Genomic DNA, 11,427 nt, shown 5'->3' on the forward strand with positions numbered 1-11,427 from the left:
CGGTTAAGAGCATTGCCTGCTCTTCCAAAGGTCCTGAGTTCAATTCCCAGCAACCACATGGTGGCTCACAACCATCTGTAATGAGGTCTGGTGCCCTCTTCTGGCCTGCAGGGATACAGACAGAACATTGTATACATAATAAATAAATATTTTTTAAAAAAAGAATGGTCATGAAAAAAGACCAAGGACAAAGGATAGACTCGGACAGAAGCCTTGGGACCATTTATTAGAGTTTAAAAAGAAACCCCCAGGGTGGGTTTGCCCTAAGTCTCGCTGCTGCCTGGAAGGAAGGAGGAGAATGGAGAAGAACAAATGCCTCAGTGCTTGAGACTAGGTGGCACGGAGGACAGACACTTGGTGGCAGGGAGTCACACCAGCAGGAGGGTGACTTTAGAAAAGGCGTCATGAAGAGCCCAGAGCACTAGCCAGGAAGTTTGAAAGCATCCTTAGACTGTGACTAGCATCCTATGGAAAAAAAGAAGCGAAGAAAAGAAAATAGTCAGGCCCCAGAAAAGTGGGTGGACCCAGACTCAGCTGAATCTCATGGTGCCTCATCTGGTCGGGGCTGCAGCAGGGGGTGAGAATTCTGGAAAGAAAAGCACATTCTATTTGGGGGGAAACTTGCCTTCCATGGGGTGGGCCTCCTAGCCAGAGCTCTGACCTGCGCCACTGGATTAACCCTTCAAGGAGGAGTCAGGAGCATGTCTCGGACCCGAAGTAGATTCCATCTTTATCTCCACCAACTGCATCTGAAGAACTGTCTTTAGCAGGATCCATAAGAGTATGTAGGAGATGGCCTGAAATTAGGGAATAGCTCCAACCCATTTTTATCATGAAAATCTAGAGATTTTTCATGTTCACCAAAGGGATTTGTGTTTGGGACTGGGTTTGAGCTTTTATCACATAGGCAGGTGTGCTCATTCAGTAGGCAATAAGAGCCTAGAGCTCCCTCTGGCATTTCTTGGAGAGACTCAAAGACGTTTTTGGGCCCCTGCCCTGAACTATTTTTCTGTCTCTACTGCCTTTTTTTATTATTCCCCCTCAGAACAGGTCACCTGAACTGTCACTCAGGGAGTCTGAGATGTTGGGAAGCTCCACCCAGCCCCATTCCACCCTTTCCAGACCTTGCCTCTGAGAAAGTCCGCCATCAGCAACTCCTCCCCTGAGATGCTCAAGACCATTCCTACAGGCTATATAAACTGTCCCTGACCGGCCACGTGCTCAACCTCCTGGGTTCTGCTTTTGCCCTGGGACCACCAGGAATGCTTGGCTCATTAAGCCTGGACTATTAATTTGGCCTGATATGATTTATTGTATTGGGGTATGAAATTTTTCATGGATGACAACCATATTTGACTTCCTAAAAAGTGGGGTTGTCAGATGAAGCAGGAGGCACCTCTCCAGTGTACTTTATTGTAGAGGACACACTGAAACCACCGAACTGGACTTCTCCCTGTGATTTATTGGGGATCAGACTGCTGCAGTAATCTCTTTGGCTGCTGCCGGGGATGGGGGTGGGGCTCAGGCTCAGACAGAAGCAAAACATCAGAAGAACAATCGGATTTTGTGACCACCAACAACTTTGGAGTCTTTAATACTCCAAAGTTGGGATTGACCTGGAGTTAGATGCCCTAGCTCAACCTTTGCCTTGACTTTTGAACTTTTGGGAATAGATCAGAGTAGGTTCCTGGTAAACAGTAACCTGACTTCAGGCTTCTGTTTACCCAATCAAAGTCCTTCTGTTTAGTACATCGTCAGCATTTCTGCCATTTTGGGGTGGGGGCACTTGGGACCTAACTACTAGGACAACCCAAAAGCATATCAATAGTTCCGTCCGTATAACAGCCAGGTGCAGGGAGAAAAGGAAGTCTGTACCTGGACAAAGGTACGAAGAGAAGCCAGGAGTCCTTAGTATATGTGACCTGAGCAGAGAAACTGGAGGAGCCAGATCACAGGACACTTCCAAAACGTTTAATTCAAAGTGCTTTAGGATCTCTCAGTGGGCTCACAAGAGCATCTGTGCCTCAAGTTCCTCCCTGTTTTTCCTTTGGTCTCTAAGGCACAACTTTAGGATATGAACCAAAGATGTGCATTCAGGCACATTGGCAACAGTCGGAGTGGCTGGGTGCACAGCGTGAGTCCCTCTTCAATGGCTTCTGGAGGGGGAGGGGAAGAAACAATAGTGGGCTTGTCTCTCTTGGGTGTCGCTAGGTGCTGTTGAGTTCACTTGGGCAGAGGTCTTGATGTCCTATCATCTTATCTGGGCAGTGCCGGCTTCTCCAGCAGGTAGGGCTGAGGCAGAGCTGATCCTGCCAGCTGTCTCTCCCTGGGGTGAGTGTTGACGACCCAGACCTCCCTGGGCCACCAGAGAGAAACACACACTGATTCAGGAGTCTGTCAAAGCAGGATCTCTCTTGCATCAGGCAGGAACATATAGGGCTGAGATAGGGAGCAGGGTCTATACCTACTAATTGACAAAGTCTCAATTTACCTTTTATAATTAATTCAGTGACTTTTTCCACATAAGTTTTTTTTCTTTTTTTTTTAAATTAATTTATTTATTATGTGTACAACATTCTGCTTCCTACACACCAGAAGAGGGTGCCAGATCTCATTACAGATGGTTGTGAGCCATCATGTGGTTTCTGGGAATTGAACTCAGGACCTCTGGAAGAGCAGTCAGTGCTCTTAACCTCTGAGCCATCTCTCCAGCCCTCCACATAAGTTTTTATTTTTTTACTTGGTTATATGGTAAAAAGATCCATTCTAAGCTGGGCAGTGGTGGTACATGCCTTTCATCCCAGCACTTGGGAGGCAGAGGCAGATGAATCTCTGTGAGTTTGAGGCCAGCCTGGTCTACAAGAGCTAGTTCTAGGACAGGCCCCAAAGCTACAAAGAAATCCTGTCTCAAAATAAATAAATAAATAAATAAATGGATCAATTCTAAGATAATATTCATCCTCTGCATTAAAATTCCGGTAGGAGAAATTCTGGATCACTGCTGCCTGTGATCCCAGTGGTGCACATAGTCCACAACTCACACTGATGGAAAACTTTGGGTTTTCTCTTTATCCTGGGCTCCACCTCTCAGAATCGTTTGATTGCCTTAATAGCTGCTCTTAATTTGTTAAAGCATAAAATATTCAGTATGTAAATAAGCAACACGTGCTGTTCACTGCTGCTAGTGTCTCTCGGCCATGTGCCTGCAAACTGCAACACCTGCTGGCCACTAACAATTATTACACCTGCTCCAATTCATTGTAATTGCCTTACAACAGGTACTATCTGAAACACTACAAGAATCACTGATAACACAACCATCCAGGAGTTCAATAATTATTTTGCTTATACTATAGAAGGTATTCTGCAAGGCTTATGTGATTTTCCTTCTACATCCCCTTATTTGATTCTAGGAATTAGGGTTTTTTTTTTTCAATGTTATCTCATTAAAAATGGTTCAATAACAGGGCCAAGAATGAGGCACTTTACAGACTAATAATGGAGAGCTATTTGAGAACATCAATACTACGGAGAGGGATAGCATCAATCTGACAGAATTATCTGAAAGAATTTGTGGTGTTGAATTTAACAATTGGGGGCTGGAGAGATGGCTCAGCAGTTAAGAGCACTGACTGCTCTTCCAGAGGACCCTGGTTCAATTCCCAGCACCCAAATGGCAGCTCACAACTGTCTGAAAATCCAGTTCCAGGGGATCTGACACCTTCACACCAATGCACATAAAATAAAGATAAATAAATCATAAAAACTTTAAAAAAAGAATTTAACAATTGGGAATCTGTTGAAAAGTCATCATAGATTAATGGATAAGATATATCTCTCAAGGAAGGTAATATTCACACAATCAAATTGTGCCCAAGGATGAGACATTATATTTACCAGACAAGGTTCATACCATGGACTCCTCAGTGAGGGCATTAGAACAGAACACTGGACAGGAGTTGCGACCTTTATTTACAAAAGGCAGTAGTAAAAATACTTAAAAAGATTGAGCAATTTATTGAAATTGATGAGCAGGGACAGAAGATGCAAGGACATGATTTAGCCTCATCAGTACAGGCCAGACCTTGGGATGACTTACCCAGAGTTTTAATTGTATAGCCAGGAATTTCTTCAGAAAGCCCATCTGGCACAAAGTACCCTAAGGTAGTCAGAGAATATGCATGGGAACCAGTACACATGAGTGATTTAAAAGAATGAAAACAAGGGCTGGAGAGATGGCTCAGAGGGTAAGAGCACTGGCTGCTCTTCCAGAGGTCCCGAGTTCAATTCCCAGCAACCACATGGTGGCTCACAACCATCTATAATGAGACCTGGTGTCTTCCTTGCCAGCAGTACATTGTATGCTTAATAAATAAATAAATAAATAAATAAATAAATAAATAAATAAATATTTTTTAAAAAATGAATTAAAACAAGCAATAGTTTTTATGGGCTACATGCACCTTTTGTCAGGGAAATGGTGAAAACGTGGGCTTCAAGTACTAAGGCAACCCTACATGATTGGCTTCAGTTCATCTCAGTGGTCCTAGAAGATGGATCTCAGCGGCTCTGGAAGTGTAGTTAGAGAGAAGAGGGAAAAATTTTGGAATTCTAGACACAGAAGAGCAGAGTTGAGCATGGCTTTTGGTAGCCACAATTTTTTTTTCCTGCATAAGCTCACAGCGAGCAGGGGCGCTGCAGCTGCATTAAGAGAGGTGCAGTGAAAACTGCACGGCTTCTTTAAAAAACAATGGCTTCCTGGTTCACCAGCACAAATGGCTCTGACTCTTTCAGGAGGTCTGGCTGTGGAGCATTTAAACGGGGTTTGTGAGCAGAGAGCTACAACTTCTTCTTCGTAACATAGACCCACTGTGTGCCTGTAAATTGGGCCATGTACACAGCTCTCAGAGGCCCTAGACATGCCTGCTTAGCAATTTAAAAAGGCACTTCTGGTCAGAAAATAATTACAGACACACAATAGGACAGATCCAGACAAGAAATAACTCGAAATGAGACACAGTGTGTGTTCAAAATGTACATAGGCTTGGGAGAGAGAAGAAAAAGAGTATAGAGGCAGTAAATTTAATATAAAAGAGTACAGACAATCATAGGCTAAAGGAATAGAGATAATAAAATAAATATTAAACTTGTAGAAAAAGTAATAGAGTAAGAAAAATAAGCCATGTAAAGATGTAATATACATAGAGAGTATGGATTATGTATATTATTGTGTTTTCCTTGAATTTTTTTGACTATTAAAGAGCTACATAATGAATGACATTTCATTGTATGGATTGCTAAGTTAAACCAACATAAGGGTATCTTGACTTCAGAATTTGGGTGTAAGGATTTGTCATTGGAAAAGAGGGTCAGCTTTTGTTTCCACAGAAGATGAGAACCTGTGGATTAATTCCAGACTAATATGGTTTGATGGATCAAGAACCCCCGAACAATTGCTGTGAGCACCCCCAAAAATACTTCTCCCAACAAAAAACAGGAAGCAGTTTGAAGAAAACTATGCCTAAATCCCCAAATATTGTTTATAAATGTTTGTTTACATTTAAAGGGGGGTATGCTATAGATATGAATAATTTGCATTGGTATGGATCTTGATCTGTTGATACAAATTTCAGGTCAATTTTGTTATATGTGTATTTCTGTTCTTGATTAAGGTATCAGATCATTTAAAAATGTAGTGCATAATTAAGAAATATAGGTTACTCCTTATGGAGTTTACTAGTCATTTGGGCAAAAAATTGCTCTTGCCTAGACTGCTTGATCTTATGCAATGTGAGCTGGACATGCAGGACCATGAAGAGATGACTGCTAAACTTGCCTAAAGAAGGTGAGATGGTTCTTTGGGGTTCCTGCTTCATGAAAGAGTCTGTAAGACATTCTGCAGAACACAAAAGAAAGTTACTGACAAACTGCCAATATAGGCAAAACTGTCTTTGAAATTTCCTGCTTTGTGGAAAAGTCTGCTAGATACTATGGTCCTGTAGGCTGAAGATGGATGCTCCAATGATACAGAAGAACTTTGGGTGATTGCCTAGGTAGCCAGTTATCTCTGTCATTTGTTGCACATTTTGGAAGTTGCTTGATTGCACTTCCTGCTTACTCAGGTACTATTATTTTTCTTCTCAGGTCTTTGATGGGATTGAAGACTAGATAGTCATAGTTATTTTCCTCTCATGGCTTGGCCAATTTATTTATAATACAAGACTTAGACTCCTTAGAATAAGATAATTATTGAAACATTTATCACATGTTCCTTGCTTAATATTTTTTTTATGCTGGTTGTAATTCTAACTTTATTCTTGATATCTGTTCCTAGCATACATAGTTTTATATTGGGTTTGGAACTCTCTTATTTAAACAAAAAGGGGGAGGTGCTGTGGGAGCTCCTTCAACCAATAGCCTGTAAGATTTCAGCCCCTTGGGCATGATCTCTTATACTATAAATGTAGCTGTAAAGTGTGTGCTTGCTCTCTTGCTTCCGGCTCTCACTTCCGGCTGCTAGATTTGGTTCCTGCTCCTCATTCATGTAGAGAACTGTGATCTAGGACAGTGATTTGTGAGTCCACCCTAAATAAATAACTCTTTATTATACATAATTCTGATCCAGTGTGGGATTATTTTGTAACTTCCGTCACCAATGAGTATTTTGTCTGCATGTGTGTATGTACAAAACATGTATGCCCGGGGCTCTCAGAGGTCAGATGAGATCATCTAATCCCTGGAAGACGGAGTTATGGATGGTTGTGAGCCACTGTGTGGGTGCTATCCATCAAACCCAGATTATCTGCAAAAGTATCAAAGCTCTTATCCTCTGTGTTACCTCTCCAGTTCTGTGCTTTTCATTTTGGTTGAAAGTAAGCAGAATACAGAGAAAGCGAGAAGATATACAGCAAAATATCATCAAATTGATGTTTAAGACCTCTTCCAGTAGAAATCACCTGAGAAATCCCTGTTAAAATACCATATTGGGAATGGAGAGATGGCTCAGAGGTTAAGAGCACTCACTGACTTTCCTTCCAGAGGTCCTGAGTTCAATTCCCAGCAACCACATGGCGGCTCACAACCATCTGTAATGAGATCTGGTGCCCTCTTCTGGTGTGTAGGCACAAATGCAGCCAAACATTGTATACATAATGAATGAATAAATCTAATAAATATATAAATAAATAAAATACCATATTGGCGCGACTGATTGAGAGATTTTTAGTCAGAGACTGTGTCTTCCCTGGCAATGAGCATCCCATTAGTTGTCTCCACTAGAGCATCTTAGTATCATGAGATAAGAATAGTGCCCACTGTTGGAAACAATTTGCTTCTAAGCTGTTCTCAAGGACACGAGGTTTATCCCAGAGCTGTTCTCCACCCCTTTCTCCTGGGGCCATCCTGACTCAGGGCAGAGACTTTGGAGGACACTTTGAAATGGACATGCTTGGCTGGGAAGTGGGAGGACCCAATCCCATCTCCAGAGTCAGCTTCTCAGTGAGATCCAATGGCACCTGGCAATTTACCAGTGTAACCTATCCCTTTGCCAAAGCAGAGGCAGTTAGAGCTTAACTTTTCAAAGGATCGGAGGAGAGAGATGGAATTCTCTGGTGCTGCTGAGCTCAGTGATGCTCAAGGGGACCCAAAGTGTCCTTATCATTTTCGTAGAGTCTTCTGGATGAGTCTTATCCGGGGACTCATGCTTTGGGACTGCCAAGTGACAGAAAGTGTTCTTCCTCTTTAGAGTGTTTGGATTGGGAGCATTCAAACAGCAAGTACGTCCTGTGCCCACATCAGTTAGTTATGCCTATGAAAGCAGACACTCTGAAAACTTAATAGCTACCTTCTTTCTTACAAGGAGATCAAGATTTAGGATACTATAATCTTTGGTTAGTATTTTCTCATTAAAGGCTACTTTTCACCCTGTAATCTCACTTTAGGCCAGGCCGGAGGACACAAAGCATCAAATATTTTTTTCTTTTTCTTTTTTTAAAATATTTATTTATTATGCATACAATATTCCATCTGTGTGTATGCCCGCAGGCCAGAAGAGGGCACCAGACCCCCACCACAGATGGCTCTGAGCCACCAAGTGGTTGCCAGGAACCGAACTCAGGGCCTCTGGAAGAGGAGGCAATGCTCTTAACCGCCAAGCCATCTCTCCAGCCCCAAATATTTTTTTTTCTTTAAAGTCTGGTTCTTAATACAGGTTAGGGCACCTGCCTTTATCCGCCCCTCTGTCAGCACTGGAAGGATTGGCCTGTTGGGGACGAGGGGCTTCTTTTCCTGAGCGGGACCAGGGTTTCTGCAATCCTGTTTCCCCTCATTAGTGATGACAAAGAAGGGAGAAGACTGTAACGTCTTGTGGCCTTCGCACATCAGTTGCACCTGCATTTTGCCCCGTTAATTTTACCCTGCCTATGTAGGACCCGCCGTCCATAAAACGCTGGAAGGCAGCCAATTTTCCATGATTTTCCACGATCATGTGAGTTTGGGAGGGTCTCAGAAACCCTGTTGGTCTGATTTATCCCACGGTTTTCAGGAGGCAGGATAGCAGAATGTCAAGTCTAGGATCAACTCGTTCTATCTGTTAATAAGAGTAACACAGGAGACTTTGGGTGGAAGCTACGCCATTCTCCTTTTCCCTCTCCTTCCTCTACCCAGAGGGGCGTCCCCAGTCTGGGAATGGTGGTGCTGACATAATCCAGTGTGGGGAGCAGGGGAAGGCATGAGGCTGTGAACTCCTGGGTGGGTGTATGTTGTTGACATGAGTTAGCCTTATCAGAGGACCAAAGTCTCAGGCTCACAGGGACTCTCCCTTCCCTCCCCCATACCCTGGTGAGCTCAGAAAGGTGACAAAGCCTCATCTGGCCTAAGACTGAAAGGTGACAGTCCATGCAAGGATGCCCACTACAGCTTTTCCCACCCAGATGCTTACGGCCTGAAGCCTCCACATACAGAGCCTGATCCACCAAGATTACCTGAACCTGTCTCCTTGTTCAGCTGTATACAGTAAATACACTGAGCTTCTGGGATGTGGTGGCTTCTCCAACTGAGCTCAAACCACCCAATATCAGTTTTCTTTCATGGAGTTCATGTGTAGTGCCGGATGGTAGCCAGAGACTGCTCGTTAGTTTCCTGGCCACCCAGACCCGAATAATAACACAGAAACTATATTAATTACAACATTGTTTGGCCAACAGCTTAAGCATACTTCTAGCTAACTCTTACATCTTAAACTGACCCATTTCTATTATTCTGTGTATCACCATGAAGCTGTGGTCTACCAGTAAGGTTCTGGCTGGTGTCTTTCTCCTTTGGCAGCTACATGGTGTTTCCTTGACTCTGCCTATATCTCTGTTCAGATTTCCCACCTGGTTTTACTGTGTAAGTCATTGGCTGAAACAGCTTCTTCATTAACCAAAGGTAATAATCATATTCACAGCATACAGAGGGGAATCCCACATCCCTGGATGTGATGTCCAGCAGTGCCCCTCAACAATTATTCCCAGATGGTGGGATTGAACCATACTTATTATGGCCCCTGGTTCCCATTCCTAATATTTTTGCTTGTGTTCAAGATACCTGTGTTACAAAGAAAAGTAACTTCTTCCTACCGTTTTGTGCAATGATTGCACAAGAGCTATGAGGACCAACCTCTCAAGAGAGGGACTTTTTCTTGTGTTATCTGGCTTGAACAGGATATGACTCATAGATTATCTGACTTTAGAAAGATCATTGTGTAACTGCGTGCCAGACTAGTGGGAGTTGGGCCCCAGGGACCTCACACAGCAAGTGAAAGAGATGGCTGGCTGCCTATCAGAAATGTCCCTGATTCCTTTCCATTCATAAGCTCAATGATTAAGCTACTGAGGGGGCATGATGGGTCAAGAGGCCCAAACAAGGCAACGAGGTCCTCAAGGTCACGTCTCCCAGTGGTTAAGCCAATTTCAGGTCAAGGAGCAGAAGGATCAAGGGAGTTTAGGAGCATATATGTGTAGAAAGGATATTAGTCACAAGGGTTATTGTTTGAGCCTGTGATATCTCCAACAAAAGCTGCCCGTCTCTTACAGGGAGGGTGACTTCATCCAGTTATCTTCCCAAGAAAAGAAACTAACGTAGAGAAGAGGAGAAATGAGGAAAGTCAGCTCGGGCATTCATCCATGCTAGCCATGCAAAGGGACACCCCCTGTCACGTATATCTCAAGAAAGACATTGGCACGTTGATGGTTGTTTTCTCAGATCCCTCTTGGATTTGACTTGCAAAGTATTGACCTTGAGAACTCTCAGAGGATCCCATAAAGCGATAGTGGTGCAGGAATGGGTCATTTTCTCTGCCAATTAAATAATTAAAAGCCAGGAAAGAAGTGTTACTAGGAATCGTGGGGAGTCCATGCAGAGCCATGACGTCTCCAGTCTCATTAGTAAACTCAAGAACAAAGAAGAGACTCAGAATTTTAAGGCCCATGTTAAAAACAAATTATTTTATTTTGTGTGAATTGGTGTTTTGCCTGCGTGTATATCTGTGTACTGTATGTGTGCCTGGTACTCACAGGGATCAGAACAGCCAGCTTGTTAGCTCATTTAAAAAAATGCTTTAAGGTCTGAAAGTATAAAAGTTCAAAAGCTTTGAGGGTCTAAACAATGACTTAAGAAGATATAAAAAATGTTTCTAATTTGCCCCCCCCCCCTCCATGGTAGTTCTAATAAACTGATAGAGCAGTGACTATTTACTGTATGGGTCACAAGCTCAAGATTTTAGATCTATTCTGGTTGCCATTTAAATATGAACTTAAAGGTGTTTCTCAGGGTTCCCTGCCCTGTGGGAAGTCCAAGGACCACCCACCTCCATCCAGGTCTAGTAAGGTGAGCATCCAAACTGCCTAGGCTCCCACAAAGCCAGTACGTGCAGTAGGATCAAAAACCTGTTGCCATTGTTCTTGAGTTCTCAGTAGTCCTCATTGTCCGCTATGTTCAGTGAGTCCGGTTTTATCCCAGGCTTTTTCATACCCAGGCCAGCTGTCCTTGGTGAGTTCCCGATAGAACATCCCCATTGTCTCAGTGTGTGGGTGCACCCCTCGCGGTCCTGAGTTCCTTGCTCGTTCTCTCTCTCCTTCTGCTCCTGATTTGGACCTTGAGATTTCAGTCCGGTGCTCCAATGTGGGTCTCTGTCTCTGTCTCTGTCTCCTTTCATCTCCTGATCAGGGCAGGGAACCCTGATTGCTCTTTGGGCTGATGAGGGAGGGGGATTTGATTGGAGGAGGGGGAAGGAAAGGGGAGGCGGTGGTGGGGAAGAGACAGAAATATTTAATAAATAAATAAATATAATTAAAATGATAGAGTATTAAAAAAAAGGTGTTTCTCATCAGGCCAAAGACATCTCTGTCCAAACCATACGTGGTTCTCTGGACAGCAGAAAAATATACA

The sequence above is a fragment of the Alexandromys fortis genome, unplaced genomic scaffold (genome assembly GCF_014885135.2).
Source record: "Alexandromys fortis isolate MF-2015 unplaced genomic scaffold, M_Fortis_MF-2015_v1.1 scaffold_9, whole genome shotgun sequence".
NCBI lineage: Eukaryota > Metazoa > Chordata > Mammalia > Rodentia > Cricetidae > Alexandromys > Alexandromys fortis.